General features: G+C 35.4%; 1 protein-coding gene and 1 long non-coding RNA gene across 5 annotated transcripts in view; one reads left to right on the forward strand and one right to left on the reverse strand.

Moving 5' to 3' along the window:
• Nucleotides 1–1,242: 1,242 nt before the first annotated feature.
• SLC38A4 (solute carrier family 38 member 4) overlaps nucleotides 1,243–15,705 on the forward strand; it is a 59,443-nt gene continuing 44,980 nt past the window's right edge. For 2 of the 4 annotated variants that reach the window (XM_019748374.2, XM_019748377.2), the window contains exon 1: nucleotides 1,243–1,382. The gene's annotated coding sequence lies outside the window, so the exon portion shown is untranslated. The remainder of the gene's footprint in view (nucleotides 1,383–15,705) is intronic. The other 2 variants (XM_019748373.2, XM_074325801.1) reach the window with 1 other exon arrangement.
• The window catches only part of LOC141570107 (uncharacterized), a 252,531-nt gene continuing 238,149 nt past the window's right edge, over nucleotides 1,324–15,705 (reverse strand). Inside the window, exon 4 of the long non-coding RNA XR_012494001.1 lies at nucleotides 1,324–1,462. This is a non-coding gene — a long non-coding RNA (uncharacterized LOC141570107). The remainder of the gene's footprint in view (nucleotides 1,463–15,705) is intronic.

A 15,705-nucleotide genomic window follows, 5' to 3' on the forward strand; every position in this document is an offset into this window, starting at 1 on the left:
CAGTCCCGCCTAGAATAATGTCATTCCCTGTTCTACAAGATTGAAATGTTCCCTTATTTCCTGTTGGCTATTTGCCCCTATTGCCCCGGATAAATCTAATATGTGTTCATCATTAAAATGAACATCATCTCCAGCTTCTTTGTTTTCTCTTATTTTTATCCCTTTTGGTCACTGCTGTTGCCCTATTGCCTCACATAGTACCTGGCATAAACAGATACCCATGCATGCTCATTGAAGGAAGGAAGGAAGGAAAACCTGTTTCCTTTTTTTTTTCTTCTAACAGTATTCATTCTTCAACTAAACACTTTTTCATTGCAATATTGAAGGCCTTTGCAAAGTGAATTTGTGCATCGTTTATAATCAATATATATATTTTTAAATTAAATTATTTAAATGAAAGTGCATTGTTGCACATGATTAAACCTGCAGGATTGGGAGTCAGGGCGTGTGGATATAATCCTAGTGCCATCACAGAGTTGGCTTTTTGGATTCAGATCTTGGCTCTGTCATTTGGACTTTCTGGGATCAAATTTTGGCTCTCCCACATTCTATCTGAGTGAACTTGAGCAAGTCACTTAACCTGACTGTTTCATTCTCTTCATCTGTAAAATTAAGGAAATAGTTCCTATTTCATAAGGATTTTATGAGGATTAAATGAGTTAATATATATAAAACATTTAGATTCATATTCGGCACTTTGTGAGCATTAGAGGTATTTGTTACACAGTTTTTAAAAACCCTCATTTTCCAATTAGATCGAATAATAGTACCTACCTTATAGAATTGCTGTGATGATACTGGGTGGCAGATCATAGACACTCAGAAATGTTACTTATTACTATTGCTATTATTGCACACCTTAATTTCTGTTTTCTGCTATGAGGAGTTGGGGCGTGACTTAGCCTTTCCATTTTTGGGTCCATTGAAAGTCTTATTGATTCTATCTTACCTTTCACACTTAATTTTGTCTACCCACCCTGTGTTTGTCCTGTCGTTTGCCTTGCGTCATTTGCCTTGCGCCTTTAACATTGCATACTGTTCAGGGCAAGGACTTTGCTCTTTGTTTTGGCCTAATTTTATAACACTGGGTACACTCACGGTACTATAAAAATGTTAAAGAAGAAAAAGAAAAAAGATGTAACTCACCACGAGGCCACTTTGGCTGACAGCTGGTTGGGCTGCTGTTCTGTTTGCAGTGTTGGAACTCCTGCCCAGCAGCATCTCCGGTGGTGGCTGGTGGCTTGTGGCTCCTGGCTCTAGGGTGACGCGTGCGTCCTGCCGGCTGCCGGGCGTGCGCGGGGCTCGGGGAGCATGAGCTGGGTCGTGGCGAGCAGGGAGGACCGCGGGAGGCCAACACTTCGGGGACACAGCACCGCTCACAGGTTTGCCTGTTTTTGCTATGACTTGGCTGAGAGACCGGACGAGTGAATGAGATGAACGAGGAAGGAGACATAGCAAAGACCTGAAAAAGGAGGGGAGAGGGAGGGATTCATTAAGGAAAGCGACTGTAGTGGCCCTTTCTGTTTTAAGAAACCGTTGCCTGCATGACTACACATGCTATGGTCTTATTTTCTGGAATTTTTCCATATGGGAGGAATGTGATCTATGGATGCAGAATGTTCTTGTAAGCTATATAACCAAACTGACCTTGATTGTTCAAGTGATCTAACTAAAAGAGTTCCTGTTTCAAGCTTCACTTTGTGAATGCCTGAAAAGCAATCAAATGGTTCAGAGCACTACATAAATTGAGTGATTTTATTATAGTCCTGAGAACACATTTCATCGCTATTTTATTCATTCTTGTCTTTTGAAGCAATTCTTTAGTAACAGCACACTTAAAAACACTGTATGTATCTGACACTTTATTTGGCATGTGTTGCTATGCTATATTTATACTCCTGTGTTGAGGAGTCCATACTGTTGGTTGACATATATATTTGACCTTTTTATTTTGAAGTAATTATAGATTCACAGAAAATTGCAAAGGTAACACAGAAAGCCCCCATATATACCTTTCACCCAGTTTCTTCCCATAGTTACTTGGACATAATTTTCTGACAACATCAATACCAGCAAATTGGCATTGGTACATGTGTGCATAGTTTCTATGTCAATTTGTCACATGCAGAGATTTGTGCAGTCACCACCACAACCCAGATATAGAACTTCCACTGCCACAAAGGTCTCCTTGGGCTACTCCTTCATAATCACAACCACCTCCTTCTTCCTTACCCCTGACCACTAGATGTTTTCCATCTCTATACTTTCATCATTTTGAGAATTTTACATAAATGAAAACATACTACATGTGATCTTTTTGAGATTGATTTTTTCGTTCAGCATAATGCTCTTGAGTTCCATTCAAGTTGTATCAATAATTGGGTCCTCTTATTGCTGAGTAGTATTCCAGTTGCTTGACTCTACTTAGTGGAATATATTTTTCTCTCAATTGACATACTGATTTAGAACTTTAGTGCTGAGGCCACTTGGTGAGGTAAAAAGTGTGAGGACAAAATCTGAATACGTTTTTGTCTTCAAAATGACATGTGTATGTGTGAGAGGGCATCTTCATTTAAAACAGAGGCCACTGGAGGATTGGAATGGAGAAAAGGAACAGGGCAGAGAAAAGTATGTATTTAGGCAATAAAGTATAAAATCTGGCACCTTTTAAAATTTCCACAGACATATGATCATGTATTCTGCGATTTTACTTTTAGTTAAGACAACTGAGATTTCGTGAAACTAATAAAAACAATGCCTCTGCAATAGGGAATTCTTTGCCAGTTTATGCTCAGTCACATAGCTCAGGGACAGAGGCATGGCTGGAAATGACACTATTCAGTTTGACATAGGTCACAGAGGGTAAAAACAGTATCTTTAGCCTCAGGACAACTATCAAGTGTCCAGAGACAGGCAGTGTTATCCTATTGTGCCCTTTTACCCCACCTGACAGTGAGAGAAGCCTCTCCCAGTGGTGGCTTAAGTCACCTTTTAAAATGAGAATGTTATCCCTCGCCTGAATGCTTACAAGCATGGGAAACTTGGACACTGGTGGCTGTAACTAGCTAAGGGGAGTATATCACTACTGAATAGCACCTAGAAGAGTTAGGTGCAAACCCTCCCTTTAGCGAGCATCCATTGGAGAGTTCTCCCTTCCCCATACCCCCACCCTCACCGCCCCACAGGAGAAAACAACATATCCACTACCATGTGCAAGTGTAAATACCCCTTTGAGTTTTTAGAATTTCACCTTTTGGGCTTTCAGAAATGTATTGTCAGTTCACAAAACAACATAAGCTATCAGTGTAGAGCCTTGACTAGACCCAAGTTTAGCTGAAGGCACTGCCCTAAGTCTCCATTTTAGTGATCTGTTACCTTCTTATTCCAAACCCTGCCAGAGGAGGGAGGGTAGGTAGGGGTTGCTCGTTCCAAAGCCTAAACATATAAAGGACCAACATAGCTGAAATAACTTATAACTACTTTTATAGGCAGATTTGTTTGTGCTGTCTTTATGATTTATTTTGTGTAAACATTAGATAGCTCACATCACTTTGTGGGCTGTTTTTATGGGTCCTATCTCCTGTGTGTGGACTGTGAGGTCTCAGGGCATGTGGTAGGGCAGATAACTCAGCTGGGTAATCTTAAGGGACTGAACACTTTTCTGTAAATCAGGAAACTGAACAAAAGGCCCACTGAATTTTGTTTACCTCTCTGATATTATGCTGTTTACCTATTTGACTAATGATGACAGTCCTGGGGCGGGGGTATGGGGGGGTGATAGGAAATGTAAACACATAGACTATGGTTTCTAACATTGCGGGCATTGTTTTTTTAAGGGGTGATGGGAAAGTTTGTTTGATTTTCTTTTTTAACTTTTTCTTAAAAGAGAAGAAATAGAGCTTTTCTGAAAGAAAAGTAAAATAGAAATACCTCATGTACTATATTAACAAAGATAAAAATCAAGTATGAGCTGTACAAAGGTTTTCAAATTTTGTAATACTATAGCAGTATCCACACTTGGAAGAATGAAACCAAATACAATGCTTTACATTATTTTTTATACCATACTTTCATAAAGTATAAACTCCTTAACCTTCCAGTCAAGGTCAGCCTCTACCTTACTCTCCGCAAACACTCTATTTGAGCTAAAGTAGACTCCAGTTATTTGGGTATTACTGGGGCCAGACTTCTGATCCCATTTCTTCTGCCTGGAATCCCTTCCTCTCTCTGAAGTCATACCATTGTTCCTCCATGAAACCTGCTCTGTTTGCCCCAGCTTTCATGCTGAGCTCTCCAGTTCACTTCCATATGTCTTAAAGATGGTGATCTTCTTAGGAATAGTGTCCAACACAAAGTAGGAACCCAGTGATAATGGAATAGCATTAGGAGCTGGGCTTTGCAGTCGGGCACGAAGACGTGAATCCTGGCTCAGGCACTGGTTCACCAGCTTCGGTCTTCCAGTAAGTGACTCGATCTTTTTGAGCATCAGTTGCCTCACTTGTAAAATGGGGATAATATTAACCCCTACCCCAAAAGTGAAGGTACTGATTTGATACATGTGAAGTACTTGGCACAGTGTTGGGCTATCATGAATATGATTATTATTAATGAGAACTGTTAAGAAAATGAGATTTCAGACTCTACAAAATTAACAGAATTATGGTCTGAGTGGAGGATGCAGACCACAAAACTTGACTGTTTAAGCTTCTGTGTGTCTCTCAACCCCAATTGCTGTCATAAGAAGGGACACTGTACCTCTGTGCTTATCAATCAGGATGAGAGAATCTCCAGTTGCCCACCCACTGAGATTGGACACCAACAGATTGAAACAGAATGATTCCTTCTTAGATCTAGTAGAAATATGTGTGGCTTGGCACAGATTTTATTTTTGGTAAGAGGTAATCAAGTGATGAATGAACTTCTATAAAGAAGGGAACAAATGCTAGATATTAGCTTCAAAGGGTAATTAAAATAGCCTCACGATTAGTCATCTATCCTTGAAGCTCTTGACAGATACAACCTGTAGCCTTAGAATAGTGAAAATTTCAACTACTTAACTGGTTGTGTGATTTACAAATACAAAATTTTTAGGTTTTCTGATATTTCCCTACAAAGTGGTTGATGTTTCACTAAAGTATGGTTCCAATCAAATCAAAGGCATAGACATTAGTGCTTTTTTGTTACTGATGTCTAAAAACCCCTTTTGTGTTTTGAATCACAGATCTAAAATTGATTGCTTAGACCAGGGGTGTCAAAACTGCAGCCCGGGCCAACTTCGGTCCGCAATCCATTGTTAATTGGCCTGCAGCAAATTCCAAAAATATATTTAGTTTACTTAAATAAACCAGGTGAGGCAATACGTACTTCACCTCGAGTGAGTGGCCCTGCTGTTTGTGTATTTTACCGCATATGGCCCTTGGTAAAAAACATTGAAAAAAGTTTGGACACCCCTGGCTTAGACCACAGCATGCAATTACAAAAAGAACAGCAATTCCTTAAATAAATAACAAGGTAGAATAGGTTTGGGATAAGGGATGCAGTCACAGATTCTGATTTTATCCTATCCTGAGGCCACACCTTTGTTAATTAAGTACTAATGGCACCTTGTTAAGTAATAATTACTTTGTTAAGTGATTGGAGCTTTATGGGTGCTAGAGTTTCAAAATAACAACCTGCCAAAGATGTCCTCAAAAATTAGGGAAGGTACACACATGCACATGGATATATATATATATATATATATATATATATATATATATATGAATTTCACAGGCACAGAAGAGGAAAATTCTGCTTAAAAGTCTCACTTGTCTAGCTAAGGATACAGAAAAACTTTTTGTCACATAATTGGGGAATGCAGCATTCTGGGTAAGAGGAAATGATACCCGCCATAGATTGTCAATTTTCAAATACTCAGAATACAGCAAGATCCATTTTAAAATTAAAATTTTGCTGAACATAATTTAATCTTTCAATGTTTCAGAGTGCCTACGGTTCATCATTGTTAACTCCAACTATAATAGCAAATTCAAAAGTGCTAGTTTAATGGAAATTTCTGGTTGGCTGAAGGAATTTATAGGATCTTCCTTCTACTTTCAAACTTTTGGGAGGAATATCAAGAAAAATATATGTAGCAGTTTTAAACTAGGAAGCTTAAACTTTTTTAATATGGAAAATTTCTAACATATTCCAAAGTAGAGAATAGTATAATATTCTTCACCCAACCTTAACAATTATCAGTACTTGTCTGTTGTATTTCACCTACATCCACAACTTTCCTCCCTGCTACTCTACCACAGTCATTACTAGATTATTTCTAAGCAAATCCAAAAATCCAAGTCATCATATAATTTGATACACACATGATTCAGTATGTATTGCAGAAAGATAAAGAAGTCTTTAAGAATAACTAAAATATTATCACACCTTAAGTAAACCAACATTTCCTTAATATTATCAAATTTCCAGGCAGTGTTCAAATATCTCTGATTGTCTCTCTCATTTGTTTCACCCTTAGTTTGTTTGAATCCAAATCCAAATAGGGTCCACATAGTCACTGGTTGATATGTCTCTTAAGTCTATCTTAATCCATAGGTTCAACTACACCTCATCTTTTTGTTTTCCTTTTGCAATTTATTTCGTGATGAAACCAAGCCATGTTTTCTATAGAATTTCCCATATTCTGAATTTTGTTGCTTTACACATTTTAAATGTCATCCTTAAACTCCAGTATCTTGCTTCTTCAATCTCATAAAATCATTTCCCTTTTAAAGAAAAGTTGCCTCTTGTTTTCATTCCTTTCCCTGTTTCCCTGAGGATCCTCCAGGCTGCATTTTGCCCGAATATCCTTCCTCTTAAGTAAATCTTCCATCATTTACCTAACACTTTTTCCTGATCGAATCTGGCCAACCTGGAGTGCCCTTTCAATCAGGTTTCAAAATATGTACTGGTCTACTCACCAGGTAATTACTCAACTTTCTCTAACATTGCAAAATATCACAAGTGAACAGTGGGGGTTGTTTTGATTTTAACAGTTGTGCCACATGACCATTTTTTAAAAAGTACTTTTGTTACTGGTATACACAGATATATTTACTAAGAAATTATGTATCTGGTATTTGTTTTAAATTAATGGGAGCGGAGGGGTAGTAGTTTAGATGTAATAAAATGGCCATGGTTAATAATTGTTAAAGCTAGATAATGTACATGTGAGATTTCACTATTTTATTCCATCTAAAGTTGTATAAATTTAAAATTTTCCATAATAAGAAATAAAAATGAAATGTACCATTCTACCTAAGCTAAGTAATGAAACATTTCATTTTGGGGGTCTATAGTGGAATACTTTTGCCAAGGATCATCAAAAAATCATGTCTGAGGTACGATGCACTTGCTTTTCTCATTCTGTAAGTCTGGTTTGCCTAAAAACAACTCAATTTTAAAGCAAAAAAAAAAAAAATTCAGCATATAAATAACATTTATGTTAAATATTATTTTAATTATATTATATTTTTATTGCTTTATATTAAGTATTTAATATTTGGGGAAATGGTTTGGATTGATTGAAAATATAAGTTGTGCAGAGGTGCTTCATAGGTTGTGTGATTTGCCTAAGCTGCCTTTCTTAAGGCTCTAGTGTAGCACAACCCATTGACATGCCCACTAATAATAGCTAACAAAAGACTCCTAGAAGCAGAGTGACCCAAACCATTTGATTACCCCATAAGAAAAGATGCTAGGATGAACTATGAAGATCACAATTACAAGCTTTCCCTGACACTATGCCAGATGAACGTGCAGGTCCTATTTTCCAAAGTGAAAGTCAAAAGCAAACCTTTCCAAAATACCTACTAGCTTTTAACTTTAGTGTGATTTCTCTTTATTCTATTCAACTACTGAAAAGATAAGAGAATTTAATACCTTATATTTACACTAGCCATACATACTAGAAAATACTTTTTAAAGGAGCTTTAGCCTTTATCAATAACTTTCGAGTCTTCATGAGTATATTTAAATAATTTATTTAACAGTAATTAATTTTTAACTGCAATTAGCTAAGCAACAGCAAAATGTAAGATTCTAGGAACATTTCCATGAGCAAAAGGTGAGAAGCTGAAATATAATTGTGTTTATCATGACCAAGTTAAAATATGTAATAATATCCTTGGTGATATTTTTACTTTTCTGAGTGTAAAAATATTTTACAGATTCACGCAGGGTTGGCCCCAACTGGGTACACCTTATCTGCCCCGTAAACTGTTAAGTTACTCCACCTGGAATTGTTCTGTCATAGACTTTTTAGGAATTTGGTCCTGTTAAGGGATGAGAGTTTATTCTATATGTAGATCCCCCAGTCCCTCTAAGCTGTTATTTCCTACAGTCACTTTTTAAAAATTTTGATCAGAATTGAAATAAAAAGCCAATTGGTACACTTTTGTAATTCTTTCAAAAAAATAATATTATATATGTACATATTTCTGAGTTTCTAGATTTGTAAATATTTTGTTTTGCAAAAAAAATAGAAAAACAATGCAATAGCCCATGAATACATGTTTTTACTCCTTTATTCTTCACCAAAATTAACAGAAAAATAAATGAAGGCAACACACTTTTGGATAGGGATAGTAAGGAAATAATCAAGTGTGGTGGGATAGTCAAATTCCATGGGATTTAAATCTCCAACTACACCAAATACTGAGGCCAAAAGAAGACTCAGTCACCTGTTCATCTGACAATAAAGCGCAGATTATTTTCTAGAATAAATATAGAAGAAATGTTTCACACTTGTTCTGTAGAAATAAGTATAGAGTGGTTTTTTTTCAGGTTCTTCAAGGTTCACTTTTAACCAATAAGCAATAAACATATTCATAAAATATCAAGCAAAATTAAAATAAGGCATAATATTTGCATATTATGTTTTTTATAAAATGATAGTCATTAACCCAAATTCTTACACTGCTATGGCTATGTATTCTTTGCCAGAGTCACTGTTATGTATCCAAATACTCTACAACTTTAAAATTCCTTTTGCAAATAACAATAAATTCTCAGAAATATTCTAAATATTTAGAAATATTTTTACAGTTTCATATGAAACATTTTCATTTTGCAGAATCTAGTCTGTACGCATACAACTAACATATTTTTGTATGTTCCTTTAAAAAAAAAGTTCTCCTTATCTTAGAAACACATATATGCTTTGTGTTGTAGCGGTTGCTATGGCAAGTCCTTATATTTTATTGAATACCAAACCAGAGTAAACAGACATTGCAGCAGACTGAGGTCATCCTGGAGGCTTCAAGACTGTGTCAGCATTCCTGTTTTATATATATATAATACACATATATATATATATATACACATATATAAATATAAATAAATATATAAATATATATACATATATACGTATATACATATATACATATGCATATGCATATACATTTACATATACATATACATATACACATACATACATATACATATATATATAAAACCCCCACCCAGGGTTTCCTATGTATGAAATGTTAGCTTCATAACAAGTTAACACAAGGCAATGAATGGAAATGTCCATGTGGCTGAGTATTTTAAGGGGCCCACTAAAGGAAGCTATTTCTCCTGGGGATCTGTGAATATAGCAAATAACAAAAGTTTGGGGACCATTCCTGGAATGTTTGCCAGTAGGCCAAGGAATTAAACTTGCCATCTTGTTTTCAGCCAAGAATACGGAATGAAATTTTTGACTTGGGGGTTTGGTTAATATATGATAATTATTCTTCTGAATCAAAAATAATATACTGTTTAAGAGTAGGTTCTCATAAAAATATTAAGTACCTAAGCTATTTTATGTGGTTCACTGATTTAAAAATATACATAAAACCAACAACAACACTTAATATTATTTAGTTCTTACTAAATCTCAGGCACTGTTCTAAGCTCTTTACATACATTATCTCACTTGCAGAAAAGTAATAAAGAATATACATGCCTTCTTTAATTAGGTGTTCTGTGCAAAAATAAGGAAGGAAGGAAGGAAGGAAGGAAGGAAGGAAGGAAGGAAGGAAGGAAGGAAGGAAGGAAGGAAAAGGAAATGAAATAATAGAATAAAATATAAAAAGTGGTCTTAATTTACCAGTCTACTCAAGATATAAAAATGAAGGCCAACTCCGTATGATTCATAGAGCTATATAGAGAGAGTGAAATCCTGGTATGTACCCTCTAACCACATAGAGTCCTGAAAATTTATTTTCTCCCCATATCTACTCAGTACAGGAATACTATGTCATGTACATTTTATATCAATTATTCTCAAATAATTTCAGTGGTCACAACATAGAATAACTAAGTATGATTAGATAATGCAAAGCTTTGAAAGAATATTGTTTCTTAAACATTTTAAGTGAAAACTCGTGTGTCACAAAGCCATGTGACCTCATCTATTTCTGCTCACTGAAAATGAAAACACATATATATATATATATATATATATATATATATATATATATATATATCATGGGTATATCTAAATATTTGTGATAATATGCATAGAAACTGCATACTTCTATGTGCTGAAATCTTAGGGGGAAAAGAATAAACAGAGCCTCAAATTTTCACTATAACTGGGGTGATTCAGCTTCTTGAGGTAATCATAAGGAGATTGCTCTGTTGAGATGACATCTGAAAATGTTTTGTCTTTTTGCCACATATTTGTAAATCCTTACATTAGTATAATAAAAATAAGTTATACTGGGTATTAAAGATATATTTAAATAATGTTTCTTGGGACCAAAACTTGACCAGAAAGCAGTGAATAAAATCCTAGGAAGTCTTTCAACAACTCACTGCTGCTGTATTTTGTATCATAGTCCTTGCTCCTTTTGATTCTTTTCATAATTGGGCATGGGAGTGATAAAAATCTTGTTTACTTAACCATTGTCCCAGGAAAACCAATCTAGATGACTACACATTAGACAATGAATAATTCAGCAGACAGTTGTTATTATCCTATCACCAAATAGTGCTACTGATTAAAAAAAAACAACTGAAAAACTAAATTTACCTTATAAAAATTAAATCGGGTTGTTGAGGTCATGTAGTCTGGATAGGTACTAAGCCTAAAGACATTTATGTTTATGTAATAAATATACTTCAATATTATTCTATTTAGGAGGAAAATGGGAACCTATTCATGTCAGTATATTTACACTTGTGTGAGAACAGCTCAGTATGTCAGCAAGTGGAAACCAACTGTTTGAAGGGGGAAGAGATGGTTACCAGAGTGGACATCACCAGCTTCCACCAACATTATATTTATCCCCATTTTTACCCATACTACCTAATAGATTAAAACAAACAAACAAACAAACAAACAAACAATCTGGCATATTTCTCAAATAGCATAAAAATATCTTATAAGAATACTAAAGCTTTTTAATTAATTTTTTTTTATTTCTATAAAGCTTTCTATTTGAAAACACCTGTATATGTGTTTTTTCATTTCTAAATCTTAAAGAAAGAATTGAGCTGGATCTAGTAAAGGATTTAACAATGCAGACTTTTAGACATCAACTCAGATTCTAAGCAATCTTATCCAGGTTAACCTCAGGTTAATGAGAAGTAGCATATATGCGTGCTTGTAAGACTTCCTTGTATTTAAGAGATATAAAGATGGAAGGTGCCCATCAATTATGGGGTCCTGACTGATCAAAAAGCTGCCTCAAAGAGAGCCAGTCATTCATTCTTATTGCCAATCCACTCTGATTAGCCCAACATTATGTGGCTGGTCAGTGGGAGAATGAGTACTGAAATGCCAGCAGTCTCAAATCCTAGAGTGTAAGCAAAATGTAGATCACTTACTTTAACATTTGGAAAATGTATCTTGGTACATCTTTGAATCTTCATGTTTTGTCAATCTCACTGAAAAGAAAAATAACCCATAGAAAGCCAAACGAACTCCCCAAAATCTACTAGTACATTTGCATGTTTAAACACTGGCTCTGAGGACAGGTTCAGGGTAAATATGGACCATGGTGCTGTCAGCTTCACAGGCTGGTTAATGTTAAACAAACACATATTGCAAACCATGTGTCATTACACGGTTGTTTTCAGAGATTCCATGGGTCAGGGTCAAAATCCGTCGTTTTCTAGCTTTTCTACTGCACTAATCAATAGTTTAACAAATGAAATAATGGTCTAATGAACAGTGACAATTCACTTCCAAAGCCAAAGGTGTTGCAACTAATTGACTTTTATAACCAATTTTGCTGTCATATTACCCTTATGAATGAACAGTAATAAAAATACCTTTTATGTTTATAATGCTTAAATATTCATGATCTCATTTAACCCTCACAATAACTGTATAATGGTTTTTATTAGACCCAGTTTTAAAGATAAAACTGAGTTCCAGAATATTTACCTGACTTGAATTACTCAAGAAAGACTTATGAAGTAGGTACCATATTAGGTTTTGAACTTGGAGTCAATCCTTTAAATACACACATGTAATAAATACTTAATGCTTACTAATGTGCCAGAAATTCTTCTAAATGCTCTGTAAATATTAACTTAGTTAATCCTCATCACAGCAGTCTGAGGTAAGCACTATTATTATCTTCTTTTTATAGATGAGGACACTGAGGCCTGGAGCTGTCCCCCAAAGTCAGACAGCTAATAAGTGACAGGAATCGGATTTACTAAGTCTAGGCAGTTGAGCTCCAGAATCTACTAGTTGACCTCATGCCATACTGAATAAGAAACAATGTGTGCTCCTGAGGACTTCAAAATCTAGAAGGGTAGACCTCTAGACAAAATATGTTAGTTCCGCATGGAAGCACAACAGCAAAGCCTGTAGCACAGAGGAGGGAGAAATGAACTCTATCTTAGCTAAAGTCTCTCAGCGATAGGCAGCAGAATGGGGATCACATCTGTATACTTGAATTTGAACTCCAGTGTGCTGTCCATGTCATACAGCAGCCTCATATTTGATAGAAGAATTTAGAATTTCAGTGAGAAAACAACAATGCACTTATAGGAACATAGCCTATGAACCAAAGGGTAAGAGCTGAGCTTCTTTAAATAGGAAAAAAGAAGCACTCTGGTTCCTAATAGACACAAATGTAGACATAGATACAGGTATGCAGATTTCTCTCCTCATGTATGAAACATGTAATACATAATTTAATATATATGTAGATACCGACAGAACTCTTGTGTACATAAAATCAACTACAAAGCTCCTGTTATTCTAAGTCTTGTGGCCAGTCAGGAAAAAAACAGAGCTAGATGTTTGCACATGGAAAGAAAGCCTAAAGACATGGAGACACTCATGACGTCTGTTGGGACACATAATCTATGTTCAGTGATGACTGACAACAGGAAAGGGAAAGAAAAAAAAAGACTAAAGACAATTCATTCCAATGTTCACCTTTTAACTTTGGTGAAATTTTTTATGAAAAGAATTAAATTGAAACATTTGGCATCAGAATTTTATGACAACGTATCAGAATTATTTATCCAACACATCTCTATTAGACAACCACATTGCTATTTCTTTGAACACTGTGCAAGTATATCTACCACCTATTTACATTTCTAAGTTTTGTAGTCCAAAAGAAAGAAATAACTATTTTGCCAGTTTGACCTATTGTCATCTTTATAAGTGTATTTTTGGCACACAGTAGATCAACGTCTCAATAAATGAATGAATGAAATTAATTTGCTCCTCCCAATGGTCTTGTTTGAACTCAGGAATTATATACTTTTTATAAATGAGAAAATGAAGGCCCAGAGAGTTTAATCAGACTGTTGATAGTTCAGTGGCTAGTGAGTGATGGAATTAGGACCTGAATCCAAATCTCTGGAATAGAAATTCAATGTGCTAAGTGTTAGCATAGCAAAGGAAGACCATGTTCAGCCGTTTAGATCCTTTGGGTGCCAGAAGATTAGAAGGGATGAATAGAGACAGTTTCAAGATGAAAGAGGGATCTCTCAGGCTTCCTCTGAAAAAGCTAGTGTCAAAAATCTTAAGCAAACTTCAAAGAAAATGCCCTCAGCTTTTTAAACTCTAGATAAGGGCACAAGCAAAGTTATGTGCATCAATATGATTGTCTTATGCGTATGTAAAAATCACCCATCATTATATAGCAAATACCAGTTTTCCAATTGTTACTTATCACATTACAGTGGACATTATAAAACAGAATTAGAGGCTACAGATGTTTGCAAATTAAGACCTTAATATTACTCAGTAAATTACTCATAATTAGGTATCAATCTTTACTTAGATGTATTTTAAAATAACTAAGAAAAGTTTAAATATATTGAACTTTAGATTCTAATTTAAAAGTAATCTTCAAACATCTAGGAAGGACTAGAGAAAGAGTCAAGAATTCTATAATTAAAAATTCCTGTAAGTCTTGAAATTAGCTTATTTTTCATATATTTTACATTAATGAAGCAAAATTCCTCATGAACCTGAACTTTTCTGTTCATAGCCAAATTATAATACAACAATCCTGATGGTCCAAACACAAAGTAGAGACCCCAGCCCACATAAACACGTTCTCCAACGACTCAATGCAGGCAAGAATTGCCTCCTGTTATCTTGGTGGTTTTACTGTTTGCAATATTGATTATTACAATTTCTAACAGAGCGCAATTCCTTCACATATCTGACATTTTGAGCTCTATGTGGCATCATTGGGTGGGTCTTTATTATGAACTCGCTTGAACTGAATAGAACAAAGAAAAGACATGGCACCCAAATGCCCTGTGATCCCACCAGTGACCTCTCCACTTGTATTTCTCAGCATTCCAGGAACACCAGGTGGCTATGTGTTCTTTCTTCCTTGCTTTTGCTCATACAGCCCCTCTAACATTCCATCTGCTCCCCACTCCATTGCTCCTGGCCAGTTCCTGTTTATTCTTTCAGTCTGAGCCTACCTGTCACCTTCCCCAGTAAGTCTTCCCTGTACTTTTGAAGCTGAGTTGGGTGCCACACTTCTCCTATCCCTCAGTTCCCACAGGCATTTTACCCACCACATTGTAGCATTGTGACCTACGGAAGCAATGGATTCCCTTGAGAGATCAAGCCTTCTTGAAAGCAAAGATTGTGTCTTATTTTTTTATTGTCTCTTTTGCCTTAGCCCCTACCATAAAGGTTGGTACATAGGTGTTCAATAATATTTAGTGAATGAATAAATGAATGTGACTCCTTATGCTACAGTATAATAGAAATTGACTATCTCAGAGCATTATGAAAAAATATTCAGGCTCCAAATATTTTTTAAAATCTCCATTTTTCTCAACAATATTTTGAGATCTATTAGAGTGCTGATGGGGAAAAACAATCCATCATTCCAGAACAAACTGGACATGCATAATTTTATCTAGACTCTAAATAACTCATAAGTGCCCTCAGAATTGAAGATGTTTTTAAGAAAGTTGATTGTTGCTAGTCAAGCACCCAAAATATTCTTACTAAAAATAGAGATTTAGCTAGTGGCTCATGTCTGGGATTGAGTATCTATTGTTATAAAACCTAAGAGAAGAACTGTTTGTTTTTGTTGCTTTGTTTTTTAATAACATTTATTGTTTTTCTCAGAGTGAAAGTAATCTATACTTTTTAAAGTTTAGTTGGCAAATATAGATGAGAAAAGATAAAAATGATCCACATTTCCACAATCTGGAAATAACCACTATTCATGC

Source organism: Rhinolophus sinicus, linkage group LG02, assembly GCF_036562045.2.
Source record: "Rhinolophus sinicus isolate RSC01 linkage group LG02, ASM3656204v1, whole genome shotgun sequence".
Lineage (NCBI taxonomy): Eukaryota > Metazoa > Chordata > Mammalia > Chiroptera > Rhinolophidae > Rhinolophus > Rhinolophus sinicus.